The following is a 7,350-nucleotide window of genomic DNA, read 5'->3' as shown; positions in this document are numbered from 1 at the left end:
TGCCTCCTGCCCCCGTATATAAAGGATCAAGGGAAGGAGGCCGGCCGGCCCTCTATGGCGCGCCAAGGAGGAGTCCTCCTCCTAGTAGGAGTAGGACTCCTACTAGGAGGGGGAAAGAAGTGGGGAGGGAGAGGGAAAGGGGGGCGCCGCCCCCCTCTCCTAGTCCAATTCGGACCAGGAGGGGAGGAGGCGCGCGGCCCGCCTTTGGCTGCCCCTCTCTCTCTCCACTAAGGCCCATATGGCCCATTACTTCTCCCGGGGGGGTTCCGGTAACCCTCCGGCTCTCCGGTTTTCTCCGAAATCACCCGGAACACTTCCGGTGTCCGAATATAGTCGTCCAATATATCAATCTTTATGTCTCGACCATTTCGAGACTCCTCGTCATGTCCGTGATCACATCCGGGACTCCGAACTAACTTCAGTACATCAAAACTCATAAACTCATAATATAACTGTCATCGAAACCTTAAGCGTGCGGACCCTACAGGTTCGAGAATAATGTAGACATGACCGAGACACGTCTCCCGTCAATAACCAATAGCGGAACCTGGATGCTCATATTGGCTCCTACATATTCTATGAAGATCTTTATCGGTCAGACTGCATAACAACATATGTTGTTCCCTTTGTCATCGGTATGTTACTTGCCCGAGATTCAATCGTCGGTATCTCAATACCTAGTTCAATCTCGTTACCGGCAAGTCTCTTTACTCGTTCCGTAATACATCATCTTGCAACTAACTCATTAGTTGCAATGCTTGCAAGGCTTATGTGATGTGCATTACCGAGAGGGCCCAGAGATACCTCTCCGACAATCGGAGTGACAAATCCTAATCTCGAAATACGCCAACCCAACATGTACCTTTGGAGACACCTGTAGAGCACCTTTATAATCACCCATTTACGTTGTGACGTTTGGTAGCACACAAAGTGTTCCTCCGGCAAACGGGAGTTGCATAATCTCATAGTCATAGGAACATGTATAAGTCATGAAGAAAGCAATAGCAACATACTAAACGATCGGGTGCTAAGCTAATGGAATGGGTCATGTTAATCAGATCATTCACCTAATGATGTGATCCCGTTAATCAAATAACAACTCCTTGCTCATGGTTAGGAAACATAACCATCTTTGATTAACGAGCTAGTCAAGTAGAGGCATACTAGTGACACTCTGTTTGTCTATGTATTCACACATGTATTATGTTTCCGGTTAATACAATTCTAGCATGAATAATAAACATTTATCATGATATAAGGAAATAAATAATAACTTTATTATTGCCTCTAGGGCATATTTCCTTTAGCTAAAATATCCTGCCATATATTTATTGTGACGTAGATTGCCATGGTCTAGTAGCCAATCTGTTAGCTGAAATAGCTCTACACCGTTTTATACTCGATCTTTGTTGCTGTGATGGCCTTCGATAGTTCGATGGCTATGTGCTCGGCCTCATTGACTGCTAAAACAGTCTGCCATAATTTGGCACTCAAATCTATTTGCTGAATTAGCTTTACATATATTTCGTTACTTAGATCTGCTCGTCCAAATATCTTGCCATAGCTTTAGACATCGACCTAGGTATTTTTTGCTGCTTCCGAAGCAGCTATGTACTCCGCTTCACATGTAGATCCTGCTACAACGCTTTGTTTAGAACTGCACCAACTGTCAGCTCCACCGTTTAATGTAAACACATATCCGGTTTGCGATTTAGAATCGTCCGGATCAGTGTCAAAGCTTGCATCAACGTAACCTTTTACGATGAGCTCTTTGTCACCTCCATATATGAGAAACATATCCTTAGTCCTTTTCAGGTATTTCAGGATGTTCTTGACCGCTGTCCAGTGATCCACTCTTGGATCACTTTGGTACCTCCCTGCTAGACTTATAGCAAGGCACACATCAGGTCTGGTACATAGCATTGCATACATGATAGAGCCTATGGCTGAAGCATAGGGAACATCTTTCATTTTCTCTCTATCTTCTGCAGTGGTCGGGCATTGAGTCTTACTCAACTTCACACCTTGTAACACAAGCAAGAACCCTTTCTTTGCTTGATCCATTTTAAACTTCTTCAAAACTTTGTCAAGGTATGTGCTCTGTGAAAGTCCAGTTAAGCGTCTTGATCTATCTCTATAGATCTTAACGCCTAATATGTAAGCAGCTTCATCGAGGTCTTTCATTGAAAAACTCTTATTCAAGTATCCCTTTATGCTATCCAGAAATTCTATATCATTTCCAATTAGTAATATGTCATCCACATATAATATCAGAAATGCTACAGAGCTCCCACTCACTTTCTTGTAAATACAGGCTTCTCCAAAAGTCTGTATAAAACCAAATGCTTTGATCACACTATCAAAATGTTTATTCCAACTCCGAGAGGCTTGCACCGGTCCATAAATGGATCGCTGGAGCTTGCACACTTTGTTAGCTCCCTTTGGATCGACAAAACCTTCTGGTTGCATCATATACAACTCTTCTTCCAGAAATCCATTCAGGAATGCAGTTTTGACATCCATCTGCCAAATTTCATAATCATAAAATGCGGCAATTGCTAACATGATTCGGACAGACTTAAGCATCGCTACGGGTGAGAAGGTCTCATCGTAGTCAATCCCTTGAACTTGCCGAAAACCTTTTGCGACAAGTCGAGCTTTGTAGACAGTAATATTACCGTCAGCGTCAGTCTTCTTCTTGAAGATCCATTTATTCTCAATTGCTTGCCGATCATCGGGCAAGTCAACCAAAGTCCATACTTTGTTCTCATACATGGATCCCATCTCAGATTTCATGGCTTCAAGCCATTTTGCGGAATCTGGGCTCACCATCGCTTCTTCATAGTTCGTAGGTTCATCATGATCTAGTAGCATGACTTCCAGAACAGGATTACCGTACCACTCTGGCGCGGATCTCACTCTGGTTGATCTACGAGGTTCAGTAGTATCTTGTTCTGAAGCTTCATGATCATTATCATTAGCTTCCCCACTAACTGGTGTAGGTGTCACTGAAACAGTTTTCTGTGACACACTACTTTCCAATAAGGGAGCAGGTACAGTTACCTCGTCAAGTTCTACTTTCCTCCCACTCACTTCTTTCGAAAGAAACTCCTTCTGCAGAAACTTTCCGAATTTAGCAACAAAAGTCTTGCCTTCGGATCTGTGATAGAAGGTGTATCCAATAGTTTCCTTTGGATATCCTATGAAGACACATTTCTCCGATTTGGGTTAGAGCTTATCAGGTTGAAGCTTTTTCACATAAGCATCGCAGCCCCAAACTTTCAGAAACGACAACTTTGGTTTCTTGCCAAACCACAATTCATAAGGCGTCGTCTCAACAGATTTTGATGGTGCCCTATTTAACGTGAATGCGGCCGTCTCTAGAGCGTATCCCCAAAATGATAGCGGTAAATCAGTAAGAGACATCATAGATCGCACCATATCTAGTAAAGTACGATTACGACGTTCGGACACACCATTACGCTGTGGTGTTCCGGGTTGCGTGAGTTGCGAAACTATTCCACAATTTTTCAAATGTACACCAAACTCGTAACTCAAATATTCTCCTCCACGATCAGATCTTAGGAATTTTATTTTCTTGTTACGATGATTTTCTACTTCACTCTGAAATTCTTTGAACTTTTCAAATGTTTCAGACTTGTGTTTCATTAAGTAGATATACCCATATCTGCTTAAGTCATCTGTGAAGGTGAGAAAATAACGATATCCGCCACGAGCCTCAGTATTCATCGGACCACATACATCTGTATGTATGATTTCCAACAAATCTGTTGCTCTCTCCATAGTACCGGAGAACGGTGTTTTAGTCATCTTGCCCATGAGGCATGGTTCGCAAGTACCAAGTGATTCATAATCAAGTGGTTCCAAAAGTCCATCAGTATGGGGTTTCTTCATGCGCTTTACACCGATATGACCTAAACGGCAGTGCCACAAATAAGTTACACTATCATTATCAACTCTGCATCTTTTGGCTTCAACACTATGAATATGTGTGTCACTACTATCGAGATTCAATAAAAATAGACCACTCTTTAAGGGTTCATGACCATAAAAGATATTACTCATATAAATAGAACAACCATTATTCTTAGATTTAAATGAATAACCATCTCGCATCAAACAAGATCCAGATATAATGTTCATGCTTAACGCTGGCACCAAATAACAATTATTTAGGTCTAATATTAATCCCGAAGGTAGATGTAGAGGTAGCGTGCCGACTGCGATCACATCGACTTTGGAACCGTTTCCCACGCGCATCGTCACCTCGTCCTTAGCCAATCTTCGCTTAATCCGTAGTCCCTGTTTCGAGTTGCAAATATTAGCAACAGAACCAGTATCAAATACCCAGGTGCTACTGCGAGCATTGGTAAGGTACACATCAATAACATGTATATCACATATACCTTTGTTCACCTTGCCATCCTTCTTATCCGCCAAATACTTGGGGCAGTTCCGCTTCCAGTGACCAGTCTGCTTGCAGTAGAAGCACTTAGTTTCAGGCTTAGGTCCAGGTTTGAGTTTCTTCTCTTGAGTAGCAACTTGCTTGCCGTTCTTTTTGAAGTTCCCCTTCTTATTCCCTTTGCCCTTTTTCTTGAAACTAGTGGTCTTGTTGACCATCAACACTTGATGCTCCTTCTTGATTTCTACCTCCGCAGCTTTCAGCATTGCGAAGAGCTCGGGAATAGTCTTATTCATCCCTTGCATATTATAGTTCATCACGAAGCTCTTGTAGCTTGGTGGCAGTGATTGGAGAATTCTGTCAATGACGCAATCATCTGGAAGATTAACTCCCAATTGAATCAAGTGATTATTATACCCAGACATTTTGAGTATATGCTCACTGACAGAACTGTTCTCCTCCATCTTGCAGCTATAGAACTTATTGGAGACTTCATATCTCTCAATCCGGGCATTTGCTTGAAATATTAACTTCAACTCCTGGAACATCTCATATGCTCCATGACGTTCAAAACGTCGTTGAAGTCCCGATTCTAAGCCGTAAAGCATGGCACACTGAACTATCGAGTAGTCATCAGCTTTGCTCTGCCAGACGTTCATAACATCTGGTGTTGCTCCAGCAGCAGGCCTGGCACCCAGCGGTGCTTCCAGGACGTAATTCTTCTGTGCAGCAATGAGGATAATCCTCAAGTTACGGACCCAGTCCGTGTAATTGCTACCATCATCTTTCAACTTTGCTTTCTCAAGGAACGCATTAAAATTCAACGGAACAACAGCACGAGCCATCTATCTACAATCAAGCATAAACAAGCAAGATACTATCAGGTACTAAGTTTCATGATAAATTTAGGTTCAATTAATTTACTTAAAGAACTCCCACTTAGATAGACATCCCTCTTATCTTCTAAGTGATTACGTGATCCAAATCAACTAAACCATGTCCGATCATCACGTGAGATGGAGTAGTTTCATTGGTGAACATCACTATGTTGATCATATCTACTATATGATTCACGCTCGACCTTTCGGTCTCCATGTTCCGAGGCCATATCTGTATATGCTTGGCTCGCCAAGTATAACCTGAGTATTCCGCGTGTGCAACTGTTTTGCACCCGTTGTATTTGAACGTAGAGCCTATCACACCCGATCATCACATGGTGTCTCAACACGAAGAACTTTCGCAACGGTGCATACTCAGGGAGAACACTTCTTGATAATTAGTGAGAGATCATCTTATAATGCTACCGCCAATCAAAGCAAGATAAGATGCATAAAAGATAAACATCACATGCAATCAATATAAGTGATATGATATGGCCATCATCATATTGTGCTTGTGATCTCCATCTTTGAAGCACCGTCGTGATCACCATCGTCACCGGCGCAACACCTTGATCTCTATCGTAGCATCGTTGTTGTTTCGCCAATCTTATGCTTCCACGACTATCTCTACCGCTTAGTGATAAAGTAAAGCATTACAGCGCGATTGCATTGCATACAATAAAGCGACAACCATATGGCTCCTGCCAGTTGCCGATAACTTGGTTACAAAACATGATCATCTCATACAATAAAATTTAGCATCATGTCTTGACCATATCACATCACAACATGCCCTACAAAAACAAGTTTGATGTCCTCTACTTTGTTGTTGCAAGTTTTAGGTGGCTGCTATGGGCTTAAGCAAGAACCAATCTTACCTACGCATCAAAACCACAACGATAGTTTGTCAAGTTGGTGCTGTTTTAACCTTCGCAAGGACCGGGCGTAGCCACACTTGGTTCAACTAAAGTTGGAGAAACTGTCACCCGCAAGCCACCTATGTGCAAAGCACGTCGGGAGAACCGGTCTCGCGTAAGCGTACGCGTAATGTCGGTCCGGGCCACTTCGTCCAACAATACCGCCGAACCAAAGTATGACATGCTGGTAAGCAGTATGACTTATATCGCCCACAACTCACTTGTGTTCTACTCGTGCAAATAACATCAACATATAAAACCTAGGCTCGGATGCCACTGTTGGGGAACGTAGTAATTTCAAAAAATTTCCTACGCACACGCAAGATCATGGTGATGCATAGCAACGAGAGGGGGAGAGTGTGATCTACGTACCCTTGTAGATCGACAACGGAAGCGTTTAACTTGGTTGATGTAGTCGTACGTCTCCACGGCCCGACCGATCAAGCACCGAAACTACGGCACCTCCGAGTTCTAGCACATGTTCAGCTCGATGACGTTCCCCGGACTCCGATCCAGCAAAGTGTCGGGGAAGAGTTCCGTCAGCACGACGGCGTGGTGACGATCTTGATGTACTACCGTCGCAGGGCTTCGCCAAAGCACCGCTACAATATTATCGAGGACTATGGTGGAAGGGGGCACCGCACACGGCTAAGAATATGATCACGTGGATCAACTTGTGTCAAGGGGTGCCCCCTGCCCCCGTATATAAAGGATCAAGGGAAGGAGGCCGGCCGGCCCTCTATGGTGCGCCAAGGAGGAGTCCTCCTCCTAGTAGGAGTAGGACTCCTACTAGGAGGGGGAAAGAAGTGGGGAGGGAGAGGGAAAGGGGGGTGCCCCCCCTCTCCTAGTCCAATTCGGACTAGGAGGGGAGGAGGCGCGCGGCCCACCTTTGGCTGCCCCTCTCTCTCTCCACTAAGGCCCATATGGCCCATTACTTCTCCCGGGGGGGGGGGGGGTCCGGTAACCCTCCGGCTCTCCGGTTTTCTCCGAAATCACCCAGAACACTTCCAATATATCAATCTTTATGTCTCGACCATTTCGAGACTTCTCGTCATGTCCATGATCACATCCGGGACTCCGAACTAACTTCGGTACATCAAAACTCATAAACTCATAATATAACTGTCAT

Source organism: Triticum urartu, chromosome 5A (genome assembly GCF_056163025.1).
Source record: "Triticum urartu cultivar PI428250 chromosome 5A, HENAU_Tu73, whole genome shotgun sequence".
Classification (NCBI taxonomy): Eukaryota; Viridiplantae; Streptophyta; class Magnoliopsida; order Poales; family Poaceae; genus Triticum; species Triticum urartu.
The sequence above is the reverse complement of the archived record's forward strand: the minus strand, read 5'-3'. Positions refer to the sequence as shown.